Source organism: Gossypium hirsutum, chromosome D03 (genome assembly GCF_007990345.1).
Source record: "Gossypium hirsutum isolate 1008001.06 chromosome D03, Gossypium_hirsutum_v2.1, whole genome shotgun sequence".
NCBI classification, from domain to species: Eukaryota; Viridiplantae; Streptophyta; class Magnoliopsida; order Malvales; family Malvaceae; genus Gossypium; species Gossypium hirsutum.
In genome coordinates, this window is record NC_053439.1 from 15,493,969 (window position 1) to 15,510,870 (window position 16,902).

The window sequence follows — 16,902 nt, forward strand, 5'->3', positions numbered from 1 at the left end:
CTATTTCGAAATAATAACTTTCATCTTTAATAAAAATAGCAATTTTTTAAAAGAAAAAAAAGAAATTTAGATTTTTAAAAATAAAAATTTGTTTTTTAATTCATTTTAAAGAAAAAGTTTAAATTTTTAAAACAAAGTTTTGATCTTTTTCAACTATTTCGAAATAAGTTTTAATTTTTAAGAAAAGTAGTAATTTTTTTTAAAGAAAACTTTGATTTTGCAAAAAAAAATATATATTTTTCCAGCCACCGTATGTGGCGGCTCCACCACCAGAAGTCAGAGAGCTATTGGACTCTCTGGTAACGGAGTCATGGCCAACATAGAAGGATGAAGAGAAGGAGGAAGAGGTTTTTTTTTTTGAAAAAAAAATGAGATTAAAATGAAAGAATCAATAGATTTCTCCCATTTATAGGTGTCAAAATGGATAATTTATTCTCACCCCTTATTTTTTAAATTTACAAAAAAATACCCATTTTTTGTAACACCGCTCTCACTCTCTGGCCTATTTACACCCATAACCCTTTTGTTTATTCAAATCTTTGATTTAAGACGAAATTTGAAAATTAAAAGAAAATTAATTGCTACATCAGTCCTCTGTCTTTCACATTTTTTATCTTTTAGTCCCAAAATGAAGCTATGTCATTTTGTTTTCATCTTTAATAAGTTATTTACACTTATATCTTTCCTTTCATTTGCATTTATACCTTATATATTTAACGTTAATTATGAACTTTATTTTTAATCTTTTATATTTATTCACACTTGTATAATTTTTATTTATTCTATTTCGTCATTATTTATTTTCATGTCTATTTATATTTATATATTTTTTACACATTTCCCTTACATACATTTTAATATTATTTGTTTATGTTACTTTGATTCTTTTATTGTATTATGAATAAGGTGTATTATTGTTATTATTATCATCATGTAAATGTCTTATTTATTTCATTTATTTAAGTTTTCTTTCTATTATTTCCCTTTTTGAAAGAGTTTTAACTTTTCATTAACTTTAGCCAATTTAATTAATTTTCCTATTTTATTACTATTCGTTTTAAAAGAGGGAACTTTAGATCATTTTTCCATCCTATAAATATTGAAATGAAGTTAGGTAGGTAGGCGTTACATTTTAATGAAACCATAAGGTTTTTACATTTGAATTTAGGTTAGTCTTTAAGATCTTATCTACCATTTACCCTAGAAAAATTATAAATAATATGTAGGATTTTTTTTAGGGTTTTAAACTAATTTTAAATATAGTATAGGGTTCATCTTTAGAATCTTAAATTAATATGTAAATATTCTTTAGGACTTTTTTCAAGATTAAAACTAAAGATTGTTGTAGGTGAATTGTAAATCATGAGTAGGTCTTTCTAAGTATTTTATTTTAGAAACTTTTTAATAAAGCTAATAAATGTTATTTAAGATATATTAGTTTAGGATTTTGACAAATTAAAACCTTAGATCAAGAATTTTAAAGTAAGATAAAATCATAAACCCGGTATAGGATACTTTTGTAAGATCTTGATAGGTTCAACGTTATTAATTAAATATTTTAAATGATAATAATAATAATAATAATAAAAGATTAAATAAGTTGTAGATATATTTTAATATTTATCTTAATTCATTGGTAATTTCTAGGTTTTTTTTAGAATTCTAAAATATAATTAATTTTAGGAATTGAATGTATTTTACTAGAATTATTTAGGTATCCTTTAGGGGTCCAGTTAAAAGTAAAAATCTCTAATTTAAGTTTCAAATTAGATAAGTTTGGTGAACACATCTTAATCGAGTTACAAGTAAACTGAAGACATTTTCTTTAGAGTTTTTATTTAAAATTTTTATAAGATTTTATCCTTTATTAAAACATTAATATGCTTAACTAGAAAAAACCTAGCTCCTAAAACCCCATAGGACTATCCCCGGATAGGCGTTGTGGGGGTGCTATAACCTTCCCCACATGTAACCGTACTTCCGAACCCGAAATTTGGTGATGAGATCAAGTCTAGACTTTTAAGATTTTTCTGTAGTATTAATTCTAGACTTTTAGATGTTAGGTGGCTAACCAACCTAGCCCTAATTGGTTAGTGGCGACTCTACGCTAATTTAGGCCTTCTGTGTCTAACTTTGCTTACTAGGCCCCTGTACTTTTATGTAGGCAACGTTATGACAGCTTGCCGACCTCATTGGAAACATTATTGAGTCCACTTACTTAGGTTTAAGAGCTAAGTTTTTTAGTATTTGTGCATATTAGATTTATTTATTCATGAATTGATTTATTTAATTGTCTAATTTCGTTTTAAATTTTTGAATATGTGTTAAATATTGATTTATTTGTTTATTTCACTTATTTATCCTATTTTGACATGTATACCAATGTGTTTGTTTATTCTTTTATTGATGAAATTGATTAATGTGTATGTTGATTCTATCATTGTGGGGTAGCTATAATTGTCATTCATGTTGCTTCTTGCTTTCCGTCCTACGTCCGGGCCCATCCCGTTTAGAAGAAGTAACCTTAGGCTTTCGTGTGGCAATATGTCACCACATAAGTTTAAGGACTACTCCATGGTTAAGATGGACATAGATGTTCGTGTAGTAAATGCTACCGTGTACACTATGAAAGTCTTACCACCCAAGGGTCAACCCTTTTTAAAGAGGAACGCATCCCTATGGATGTCGTATTTAAGCCTTGGGTTCCCCGTGCATTAGAGTCAGCCGTAAGCCAACATGTAATGACCATTTTAAATGTAAAGCCTAGACATAAGAGCCATACCTTACCCTTTATAATCATATCCTATAGGACCTCATGAGCATTTATTCATATGTTCTGTGTTTGAATTTGTTTGTAATGTTTTATGATTTAATTTCGTATTTTTTTTCATTTGACTTTATTATTTTTTTACTGACTTTGTTTTTCTTGTATCTGTGTCTCTTCATAGCATAATTCATGTATCATTTAAATATCTAAAGCACAGTGTCGCATCTATATTCAACATGAACACACTTCGAGAAGATCTAGTTATTCGACATAGGGTAGAAAATATAGGGATAATAGTGAGAATGTCTGAGGATAATCAGGGTAGAGAAGGTGATTTCCAAATAGCTAGTTTTGATTCGAGCTTGCCTCAGATAATCCGCATGGATTGTAGGAGGAATCGTAAAGATGAGTTAAAGGGAATATGGCAATCATGAGACGAAGCTAAGAAAATGCACTTTCGGGACAAGTATGGCAATGTAGAACAGCTTCTGTTCATTAAACCAGATGATGCCCTATTGAAGGCCATGGTACGTTTTTGGGATCCCACTTATAGGTGTTTTACATTCAATGAAGTGGATATGATACCGACTATCGAAGAATATTCTACCCTTTTCCACTATGACTTTAGAGATCCGCTCAAGATATATTAGAAGCAGAACGTCGATTTTTGGGGATCCTTAACCAATCTGATGGGTACCTGTAGATATGGTGAAAGTAAGATTAAAAGAAAAAAATGGTCCCTGCATTTCCTGGTCTGACATTAGGGATGCTATAGGAAAGGCCAGCGGTGATAAACATTTGGCACTGTTTGTGTTTTCTGTATACGGGTTGATTGTGTTTCCAAAAGCTTTGGGATATGTGAGTGTGGAGCTAGCTGACTTTCTGTTTCAGATTGAAAAAGAGGTGAATCCTACTCCAACAGTCTTAGCTGAAACCATCATTTCACTCAATTCATCAAAAGGAAAGAAGACGGGTGTTTCTTAGGATGCGCACAGTTGTTGTTTGTATGGATGAAAAGCCATTTTAGGTGTCTCTATAAGCACTTTCCTGAGGTGTTTGTTCCTTCGACCAGGCTTATAGAGGAATTTCTAGAAAATGAGTGGCCTCCAAATCAATCGATTGAGGAGTGAGTTCAGAACCTTAGTACATTGACATACCAAGAAATAGAACAAAGGGCTCCATAGATTATTCAGAGCACGGTACTCATCGGGTGTTGTGGTCATTTGTGGGTTCCCTTAATTGGCATATAGGGAGCCATCAGTTATTCCTTGTTGATGGTTTTGAGCCAATATGGGTATGATCAATGAGTACCTGCTATAACTGGTTTAAATAGGATGGAAGCTTTGGTTCAAGACCTAGGATTTTGGAAGAAATTGGAAGAGATATGAATCAAGTGGGGGTCAAACCTTGAGCTTGAAATCAGGAACCTTTTTCAACCATTCCCTTTTGGAAACGTATATCCAGTTACGCCTAAAAAAAACAAAACCTCTATGTCAGCATAATTCAAGGGAAAAAGGAAGGTCCCAGATGATGTAGTTGAGCTAATAGAAAAGATAAGTGATTTAAATATGCGTCTGAGGGGGAGAGAGGAAGAGGTTAAATGGCAACGAGAGTAACATCAAGAATATGTAAAGGAAAATGAGGAAGAAATCATGAGACAATAATAGCAACTCCAGTCAAACATGAAGGGAAGAGAGGAAGAACTAAGAATACAGTTAGAACAATGTAAATGAGAAAGATCTAACTTGTTCACTCAGATTCAGAGGTTGGAGGCAGATTAGAGTCTGCGGGCTAATGAACTCCAGAAAGCACAAGAATAAGAGCAAACTTGTAGGAAGGTGTCTAATGAGAGAACTACTGAAATGAATGTGCTAGAGGAGGAAATTTGTCGTCTGACTAAAAAATTAATGACAAAAGAAGAGCAAAACAAAGAGGTCATAAGAGAATATACAGAGCTTGCGGAGCATTTTATCGCAGTGGAACAAATGGAAGTAAGCTAACAAGAGGTGTTTGCAACAATGCATAGGAAAGGTCAAGTTTTCGCTCCACAAACTGAAGACATATGTGAACAGATTGAAGAACTCAAAAAAGAATCTGCCCTTTACGCGACTAGGAATGAACCTGCAATGAAACTTCTGGAGGTGGCTCAGGCACATTACCAAAAGTTCATCAAGCTCATGAGGAAGAAGAAAAAGAGCAGCGAGTAGAGATTTTCCCTATGGCAATAGGATCGATTAGGATTTTCTTTAAGTGTGAATGAAAAATAGAAAAAATATTTGTAAGCCGAACAGTTTTCGAACCTTCCATAAAATAAAATGTTTATATTCGAGTATATTTATGACAATGTGCTCCAATTTTAATCATTCATTCATCCATTCATTCACTCATTTGTTTATTCAGGAATATTATTTAAAAAAAGAAAAAAAAGAACATTTTTTATTACAAATCCAAATAATTTTCTAACTTTGGAAATAAATGCCATTTGAAAAAAGACCAAGGATAGTTCACTGGTATAACACCCACTTAAAAGCCAAGAAGATGACGAAAGAAGAATTAACACGCATGGCCAAATTGGAGGAACATATGGAACAGGTGATGGAAATGATAACTACAATGGTTGAAGGCAAGGCCAAGGTAGGAGAAGGAAGTGACACTTTGGACAATCCAATCCCTCTTTACGATGATACAGGGGTATATCATGAAGATTTACCGCTTCAAACGCCAGGTGTGACCATTGAAGTCCCAAAAGTAAACGAGTTACCTACAAGCAATGAGCCGAGAGAAGTGGACAAGGGAAATTCGATAACGGATGAAGAAGTTCATAAATTCAACCTAATTGAGGAACGTTTGAAAGCAATTGAAGGATTAGACACCTTCAGATCTGTAGAAGCAGAAGGCCTGTGTCTGGTGCCTGATGTGGTCGTCCTACCAAAATAAATTTCCTGACTTTAAAAATTTCAATGGTAGCAATTGCTTCATTACATACATTGTCATGTACTGTAGGAAAATTGTTGTTTACTCCAAAGATGAAAAACTGCTAATGCACATATTTCAAGACAGTTTGACCGGATCTACGGCTCGCTGGTATGTAAAGTTGGATAGGAGCCAAATTCAAACTTAGAGAGAACTTGCACACATTTATTGCTCAATACAAACATATTGTAGACATGGCCCCAGACCGCCTGACTCTACAAAACATAGAAAAGAAGTCAAATGAGAGTTTTAAGGAATGCACACAACAGTGGAGGAACTTGGCATTGCAAGTACGACCCTCGCTCACGGAAAAAAGAGACTACTATTTTGTTCGTTGGTATGCTAAAAGGCATATACTATGACAGGATGGTAGGAAATTCCTCTAAGAACTTCATGGATATGGTATTATTCGGAGAGATTATATAGAATGCATTGAAGTCGGGCAAAATAGATGACCGTTTAAGCGCAAAGAGAGGTGTCGTTGGGAAGAAAAAGGAAGCAGAAATGCAAACAATCCTACCAGGTGGATATCCATGCTCTTACTTTCCATACCCGAGCCCAATACCTCCATGCCCCTAATATCCAACTATAAATGCTACCAATACTTCACCGTTTATGTATTGTCCACCTGTACCCGTTACAAATCCCACCATGTTAACTATGCCAACCAGGTCCCCATAGACCCAACCTTTAGTAAGACCAATACGGGAGAGGCCTATGTTTGATCCAATTCCCATCTCTTACATGGAACTTTTCTTGATTCTAGTGGAGAAGCACCTCCTTGTACCCTCACATAAGGAACCAATGCAACCACCATTTTCAAAGTGGTATGATGCCAATGCTCGATGTGAGTGTCACTCTGGCAATCTAGGTCATACCATCGAGAACTACTTAGCGCTAAAATATAAGGGTGGGAAAGATAAATTTCCAGTGAGAGAATACACTAGATGTTAACACGAAGCCGTTACCAAACCATGATCGAACAGTTAATGCTATAACTAAATAAATAGCCTTCAAAGGAGAAAAGTGGAAGAAATCACAACCCCACTAAAATGACTCTTCAACATCTTGAGAAAGTCAAATCTAATTCATGCCGAGCCATCCAGATCTGTAATAGGAATTGATATGGATCAAATCTACAAATTCCATCAAGGAGCTCGAGGACACTTTATCCAAGTTTGCCCACGTTTAGGGAACATATTCAGTGTCTCTTCGATTCTTTCAAGCTTAAGATATGGGAGGGTGTTAAGACCAATGAGATAAACATGTTAAATGTAAAACTTTTTGGAAAGAAAACACCTATTGGAAAAGAGTCTACCTCAAAGGCCATATAGGATGATGTGTTGGTCATTAAGGCTCCCGACCCTTTTAAGTATGGAGATGACCAATGAGTTCCTTGGAGATATTGATAAAGCATATGGAAATTAAATTGACATGTTTCATTATTATGGTTGATAATTGGTGATTGATTGGATGTGATTTAAGCATGATTTGGATGTTGATTTACTAGTCGTTTTTATTAACATTCACTGAGCTTTTTAAAGCTCACACCCTCACAATTTGTGAAGATAATTATTGGGCTTGAGGATTTGAGGAGCCAAGCAAGAGAGTTCCAAGAGATTTAGGCTTGGTAGTTTATTACACGTTTTAGAGACTGTAATCGCACATTGTGGAACTCCTAAGAATTAGTTTAATTTTGGTTGTAATTGGACATTGGGCATTTTATTTTGAATGGTTTTCTAATAATTTTGAGGCATGTTGACTTTAATTATTTAATGATTTACGATGAATTGTTTCTTGATAACACGATGATTGATAACACAGTGTGTGAAGCATGGAATTTGTACTAACGATTGTTTAAATAAAGCTTCCTTGAAGTGGTTTACTAGCGACTAAGGTACGCCACTTGTTTGATTTATTCGGTGTTTGTTATGCATGAAATTGATTGCCTAATTCTATATAATTAAGGCTTGATTGATGTTAATAAATTCAATTGAAGGTGTATGTATATGTATGTATTAATCATATTTAAATCGGGTTTAATTGGCCATTAAAATATGTAAAATCGGGGTTTAAAATGAGTTTTTTTGCAAAAATAGGTGTAGTAGTTTTCACACGGGTGTGTACCTGTCTACACAAACATGTGAGAGGTTGCACACGAGCGTGTGGGTAAGTGACACGGGCGTGTGGAGACTGGAGCTATCACACACGGGCGTGTGGGATTTCTACACGAGCGTATGCAATCCGTCTAAAAGTTTTTTATGATACGAACACGGTCGTTTAATGACACACGATCTGGTGACACAGCTGTGTGGGTTTTGAAGTTTGAATTTTGTCTCTTTAATTTGGTATTCTAATTTGTTTAAGTTACAATTTAGTCCATAATAATAGAACTTGAATTAGATATAGTAAACGAACTCAAATGAAGCTGAAATTTTAGGCTTGCATAATTTGACTAAAAGAAGGTCTGTAAACACTTAGATCTAAAATTGGGTTAGTTTTACCATAGGTGGTAAAATGACAAAAATGTCCTTAGGTTAAATTACCTAGGAAAAGTTTAAAATTGGCTCATAATTTGCTTCTGCATTAATAAATAACTAATAATTAGATAAGATTAAGGTGTTATAAGGTCAGGGGTGTGTCTTGGGTGGTCGTTAGCTAGAGAGTCACTTAAGTGTCCATATGAAGCACAATATGGTCGTAAATGTCATACACCTCTATGTTGGACTAAGTTGGAGAAAAATAAAGTATTCAGTCCAGATTTGGTGTAAGAAACAGAGAATATGGTAAAATTAATTCAGGAGATTGAGAGCAATGGCTGACCGATAGAAGTCTTACATCGACTTAAGGCAAAAAGATTTTGAGTTCAGTGTTGGGGATCAAGTCTTCCAAAAAGTTTCACCGTGGAAGAAAGTATTGAGGTTCCAAGTTACATTGGGCCATATAGAGTTCTTAAGAGGGTTGGACTAGTGGCTTACCTGTTAGAGTTACCTCAGGAACTAGATTGCATTTATGATGTGTTTCATGTTTCTCTGTTGAGGAGATATCATCCTGATCCATCTCATGTGATTTCGATAGAAGAGGTCGAGGTGAGAACTGATTTAAGTTATGAGGAAGAGCCAGTACAGATTTTAGACCGCAAAGTAAAGAGATTGAGGAATAAGTAGATTCCTCTTGTGAAAGTTTTGTGGCAGAATCACGGTTTTAGCGAAGCCACTTGGGAACCCGAAGAGTCGATGCGTTGCCAATACCCTTACTTGTTTAGATTAGGTAAATTTCGAGCACGAAATTTATTTTAAGGGGGGTAGAGTTGTCACACCATAATTTTTATTTATTATTATGCAAAGTTTATGACACAAGGGAGTTAGTAGCCTAATGGTTAAGTGTGTGAACACCCTTGCCGTCCACCACTTGTTGCCATACTAGGGAAGATTCTTTCCTTGATTACAAGGTCAACCTTACCAAAGTTCTCCCATTTTCACTCCCATGATCCACTTTTGGTGCCATTGTCCCCTTAACTTGCCAAAACCTCCCACTTACCTTACTTCAGCCGACCATGTATCTAGACATATTCTTCACTTTTTAATTTTTTTCATTTTTTCTCTCCTCTACTCTCTTGTCGTCCACCACCTTGCTCCTCTCCCTTTTCTCTCATTATTATTCCATTTCACAATCTAAGACACACATTTCTCCTTATTTCTTTTCCACTCCTTCACCACACAAGACCACCACACCATCGTCGCAAAACCACCTCTTCCCATTGCCGCCACACCGCTACCGTCGCGCCACCGCATCACCGCTCCGGTCATCACCCAAAACTCTGATTTTTCTTCTTTGCTTTACCTCTTCTCGTAATCTATTACTCTTCATACCAAATTTGAGTTTTCATATTTGTTTTAGGGATTATTTCCAACTAATTTTTCTAAATTTTATTTATTATTTTAGTGTCAAATCCTCCACTCTAGTCGACTTTTCGGGACATATTGTTGAGCCCTTTTCTCTGTTAATACGTAAGTATAGAAAATCCTTCACTCATAACTCTCTCTTTCGTATTATTATTTCGGTTAAGATGATTCTAATGATTTGTTTATCGTACCTTTATGAAGTGTTATTCAAAATCCCGAAATTACACTCTAATTTTTAAGGTGCGTTTTAACGAATAATAGTGTAAGTACTTCACCGAATCGTTAAATCAAGGATTATTTATTTATTAATCCATACTAACACATGTGTTGGTTGAAACCGTAGTGACTCAAGAATTAAACTCTCCCCTTTCGAAGTGGAATCAGGATTTGTGTAATCAAACCTATAAGATGTGGAGACCTAATTGATTTAAATAAATAAAAATATAATTAATCATCATAAAATGTTTATATTTGAGAGATATTTAATTGATGTTTAAATAAGATTCTGAAATGTGATCTTGGGCGAATACGTTATGTATTCATAAGGATTGATAAAATCCGATAAAAGAGGATTTCAAGTAAGTGTTTCCAAAATTTCATATATATGTTGATTGATATGTGATTTGGTGATTTTTCTGTTAAATGTGATAATATGTGATTCCTATTACTCATGATCTGTGATATATGGTGATTTGATTATGTATGAACAATAAACATGATATTGAGTTATCGATATTTTGATTCGCATATTAAATATGTTAATATTTTTTTTATTCTGATTCGCAAGTTAAGCATGCTATTCTTTTGATTTTGACTTACATATTAAGCATGCCATTATTTTTGATTCTGATTGGCATGTTAAGCATGCCATTATGTTAAACTGTAATGAGATTTGATTCGCATGTAAAGCATGCCTACTGAAAATCTATTTTGCATGCCATATCACATGCATATGGTTGGGATAATATGTACAAAAGAAGTATCTAGCAGTTTAACTGCATATTGATATTAGTAAGCCATCGTTGCCTGACAACCCGATGTGGTGGGTCATCATTGTCTGGCAACCCAAGATGGCTCAATTAGTAGTATACCCACAATATTTTGTATCTAGTAGTATATCTACAATTATTTGGTGGCTCGACCACAATATCCTGTTTCTGGCGGCTCGACTGCACTATCTGGTGGCTTGTCCACATTATTGGTGTGTTATTGGATGGACAAGTTCTGGGAAACTCATTATGGTGTGTAACGGAGATGGGTAGGATCTATTTTTTGAATATTTGCATTAATTCTAAAAAAAGGTTACAGTGACATCATCATTATGCATTCTGATATATATGAATATTTTGTATGTTTCTAACCTGCTTAAACGGATGTTGTTATATGATAAATTTTGTTATTATGATTTGTAACCCACACTAAGCTTTTTAAGATCACCCCTTTAAATTTGATTTTTCATATAATCGAGGTTAATATGGGCTCGACTACGGAGGCACTCTTGGTCATTTTTTAGAAAACTTTACTACTATTGGTATTTGATATTCTAGGGTTTGTTTATTTACTGTGGACTTTAATTTTGGACTTTGGTTTTGGTTTTGGGACTTTGGATTTTGATTTGGGAATTATTCTGCATGATTTAGAACTTAAATTTTTTTGTTTAAATGATTTGAGAAAATAATAAAATTTACGATGGATTTTTCATAATAATGACAAACTTAAGTACAATATGGATGGTTTCAAAAACTCATTACTATGTTTTCAAAACTCGACACTATCTACTCACAAGATTGATATTTTATGCATTGTAAGATTAATCAATGTTTTTCAAAATGAAAAATAAATTTTAAATATAGAAATTTTTCTGATGCAATGTTTTAATGAATTTACGATGTTTTCATAAAAACTCTTACAACACTTAAGTTTTCCAAAGACAAGATAACAACTAAATTTGGTTTTACTTAAAACAAGGTTCAAAGACGATTTTACAAGGCCATTTTAAAGAGAAAAATTCTAAACATTTTACTGTGCGAATGTCATGTGATCTTTGAGATCCGGCCTTAACGTCTAGGCCGGGTCTAGGGGGTACAATGTGGGTCCTAACTCATTAACTTGAGTGTTTTAATATTAAGTTTTAAATTATTTAACTGAAGACTAAGCTTGCTGGTCAAGCTTGGTTAAGTGGCTAAGTAATTATATTGTAAGTGGCCAAACTAGGTACATTTTGAGCCCTAACTGTTTGGCATGTTAACAAAAATGTGAGATTGACTGAATAATTGTGTGATTGATATTATTGTGGATGATTGGTTGATATGAAGTATGTTGATTGTATGTATATCATGATTCTGAATGAGAATAAGGCTTACACATGATATATTTTCATGAATGATTTGCTATGCAATATTTGAAAGACTGTATACACGCACTCGGAAATTTATTATAAGTTTATATGATATTGTGATATGTTGAACGACATCATCTTAATGGTGAATTGAAAATTGGATAAATGATCCTATTTATTGAAAGTATTTGATAATATGAAGGTGTGTTGATCATGCCAAAGAAATGTGAAAGTATGGAATTCATGACTATTTATGAGATTGTTGACATCTTGCATGTGCATTGGGGTAGGATTGTTATTGTGGTTGACGGAGGAGTTTTATGGAGATTCAGTGGCATATTAAGTCTGCATTTATTTGTAGTCAGTGCACCAGGAGTACTATGGAGATTGGTGATTTTATAGCATTATCTGTTAAATGACAGATTTTCTGCAATTATGTAAATTCAGTGGTTTTACCACATTGAGCTTTGCTCGCATTGTTGGAGTTTGGCACAGGGGTTTTGGGGAACTCGTGGTGTGTAATAGATGGTCTGGGTAGGAACTTTTTAATTGCATCATTTACATCACCCCATGCTCATACACTATTTGACATCGGTTTGATAATGGTTATGTGATGATGTGAAATTCCAATGATGGTTCTGTGCTCTTTTGTTAATGCTAATATGTTTTGCTATATTTAATATTTATGATTGTTTAAATAACTGTTTGACTCACACTGAGATCTCATAGCTCACTCCCCCATAGTATTTAACTTTTTAGGTAAACCTCAAAACTAGAATCGGACCCGGCATATGGAGAATCACCTTAGGCCTTTGTAAACACAAAAATATATAAACTTTTTTAGCTTCTCTGTAGCCATAATTCATGTAGTTTCGTAGTATTTTTTTGTCAAAATTAATACTATAATTATAAAATAATTAAATTGTATTCAAATTATTAACATGTTAAATTTTAATTATTTTTATAATATATTTATGCAAATTTGATTTACTTTTTGATAGTTTTACACAAAGGGTCAAAATTGGCTCGGCAGGTACCTTGAGAAGCTTGAACCGTTGAGGCAATTTTTGTACCAAACAACCTAAGAGCATGGCCAATTAATTTTCCAGCCAAGGAAAGGTCCAATAATAATTATTAGACATATTTTATAATTAATTTTAATCCAACAAAAATTGGGTTAAAATTAATTACGAGCCTGATGAAGAGAAATGGGCCTAGTTATGCTAAGTGAAGAGGACTTATCTACCAAGGAATTTGGCAGCCCAAAACCGTCCATATATTTGACCCAATCAGCTATCTTAGCTGATTTTTATCATTGCAAATCACCCCTTTAAATTATCTTTAATTCCATTCAAACCCCTCCTCTTTTTATGCCTTCTATATTTAGCCACAAGTTAAAACTAACAAGTTTGAATCAATCAAACCTACCACCTAGCATGGTCGGACATGGGAAGAGGGATTGAATGCTATCTTTAGCTAATTTTAGCAGTAATCTCCACATAAAAATACGACATTCACTTCCTCAAAAATTATCCTTCACTTCACATATCTCTCTCTCACACATTTTCTCTCTTTTTCCCTTTGTGTTGCCTTTCACTTCCTTTCATCCCTTGCTGATTTCCCCTCATAAAAAGAGCTTATAAGCCTCTTGAAGTATCAGAAATCAAGTGTTTGTGAAGGCCTTAGATCAGTAGAACAAGCAAAGAAGTGAGAAGCACACTAGTCTAGCTTCGGAAAACCACTGAGATTTGTTTTTCTAGTTCCTTTCTCTTAATCTTTGTTTTTAGTTTGGTTTTATTCATGAACATGAATATTTGTGTTTTTGTTCTTAAATTAATTAAAATGACTTAAATTCCTTTCGTGTTAAATTAATTGCATTCTACCCACTTAGATTATTTAAAATATGTTTGTGTTGTTATTAGGTCTTAATAAATTGTTCAATTAAATAAAATCATCTTATGTTATGCTTGCATTTTTATAAAGTAACAATTGAATTAATTATTTAAAAAGATTTAAATTGTAATTTATGGACACAATATTCAATTGGTGCATGTTTAATCTTCTAAGGTAGCTGAGGATTAAATTAGCGACGGTATTAAACAATACATTAGTCTTGCATAGCTTGCAAGATTATTGTCTTTAAATTGTTTCAATATATAGATATTATTGTTACTTCACTTAATCTTTTATTTGCTTATTAAAATTTGATTAACCGTTTGAATTGACATTGAGATATGGTCAATAGGTTATTGGGTTTAGTAGGTAAGTCTGTGCATTAGTTAGCAATTTACCGAGTTTTTGTGAAATTATTCGTAACAACATGAACACAGCTTTTATTATTCTAAGCTAATGAATTAAATTTATCTAACACATTTATGTCATATTGATTCAACTCATCTTTTAGAAATCGTGCATTGGAATATTTTTAATTTTATTTTCTTACTTAATCATTTAGTTACATTAGCTTATTTTTTAGATCACCTTTTCAAAACAACAAATCTTTCATTACGAAATTGTTTAAAGTTCCATTTCATAAATATTTTCTTTCACAGTCCCACAAGGTACGGCAACTCGACATTACTTGTCACCTTATTACTTGTTGCGATTGTGTACACTTGCACATTTTCATCGTTCTAACCTCGAACTATTTTTAATAAGTATTATTAAGTCTCTATTGGCTTTAGTTTGTAATTTTTAATTATTTCTGGTCTATTGCTTGGTAACTTTTCATTTGGGGCTTTTTTTTACATGCATGGATTACTCAAGCATAATAACTGGAAAAAGCATTATAATTGGCCTAAGTAAAATTTGACATTTTTCCCTAATTTTTGCGATATTGCAAAGAAACCATTTTTGAAAAAACAAATTGGTAATGCAACTAGATTTCCAAAATCACATGAATAATGGTTTTTCCATTGCATTGGTTAACATCAAGTCGCTCTACAAGTAAAGCGATTAACAAACATTTGTTTTTTAAAAAAAAAACTATCAATAATAAAATGAATCTTCAATATAGATGACCTAATAATGAATGTTTTAAAACTAAATCAAAGTACAACTACAGTTTTTCTCTAAAATTAGTTCATTTAAGGTCTTCAAAAGTAACATAAGTTAGCTTAGTCATTTCGGTGGCTAATGTAGCCTTCTAAATCTAGGGAAAACGTCTAGGCCGGGCTAGGGATGTTACATTTAGTGGTATCAAAGCCATATTCATAAACTTGGTCTGAGGTTTTAATAGGTCTGCATGCATTCATTGAAAACAAATGGGGTATTTTGGGAAAAACAAGCCACATAGAATTTTGAAAATGATATTCTACAAAGAAAAATAGGTCCGAGACTTCGATGCCAGTTGCCATTGAAAAGCTACTGTTAAATTATGGGTAAAAACTAGAGGTGTATTACTGTATACATACAACCAAAATATTTAGTATTTAATTTTTCTTTGAAACTGTAAGATAGGAAACTGAAAACTGACTGAAGGTAGTTAGTGATTATTTTTCTTAAGCTGTAGATCAAACTTCAGATCATAAGATACATAATGAACAAACTTAGAATGAGGAATCATTGGGCTCAGTGTCGAGCTGTCCAAGTTGAGTCATTTGCTTCTTAGGGAATTGTGCCTAACCCGAAGAAAGATGACACTGTGATTGTGCCTACTTCTAAATATGGAATTTGGGAGTCATGGCCTTTAAAGCAGGTCAGAGAAGCTAGACCTCAACGAAATGTTGTATTAATTATTACTAGAGGAACTATTGGATTAGCTAGTGCTTTGATTTGTACATAGTGTTATAAGTGTCATCCGAGCGAATGTCGAAAAAGATTGGGTGTCTGTCTGGGTTGTAGTTCGACAGAACACATGGTTAAGGATTTTCCTCACCAGGTAAATCAAATGCAAGATTTGACATATAATTAGGGGCAGGTTAGGGTACAAAATCAAAGGGTTAATCAATTTCCTCTAAGGGGTCTGATCAGAATTGAGGTTAGACAACTAGCACAGGTTTATGCAACTAGGCATCACAATGACTGAGACGTATCCGATGTCAATGCAAGAACATTTCCTAAATTGTACTTTATTTTGATTAATTCTGGCTTCACTTGTTTGTTCAGTGTTAGTGGAGTTTCTATTAAATTTGAAATCGGGCTAAAGGAATCAGATAGTAAAATTTCTGTAATTAGATCCTTAAGAGATATCTGTTGGGATTTAATAGAAACATGTTTAGGATTGTATTGGAAATCAGATTTGCGCAGCAAAACTGTGGTGGCTAGGTTTGAAGAAAAGGGGTTACAACTTTTATGACTAAGAAAATTTCTTTAATGAGGGGAGAATTGTCACATCTCAAAAAATCAAGGGTTATTAGAATCGAGTTTGTGAACAAAGAGAGAGTGGTCATGCCCTAATTTTTAAGATTATCTGTGTGTTTTTAAGAAATAAATTAGGTATTGGTTTGTTGGTTAAGTGTTATCGAAACATTCCTTGAAACCCAAGTTCAAACCCATTCTCTCATATCATTTTTATTATTTTGCAAATTTTGCATCAAACCCTAGTATGTGACACGTCTTATTTTTAAAATAAATATTGAAAAATTATTTCAAGGATGAGTAATTGGCCTAGTGGTTAAAGGAAAAATAAGGAAGCATTGAAATTAGATTAAGGTTCCAAGTTTGATTCCTTTCCCTTGCAAAATAGCTTAATTTTTTTTCTAAAATTTCTCTTTCTCCTTACTTTGTGTCACCCAAGCCTTGAACCCTAGGTATAAATACAAATTTTCCTTGTATTTTTTAGCCTCTAAGCCAATTTTTTCCTACCTTAATCGTCCGCCCTCTTCTTCTCCTCTTTTCTCTTTAATTTTCTTTCTTTCTTCTCCTATGTGCTGTCGCCCAAGCCACCAAGATTCACCATCAATTTCTCTTCTTTTTGC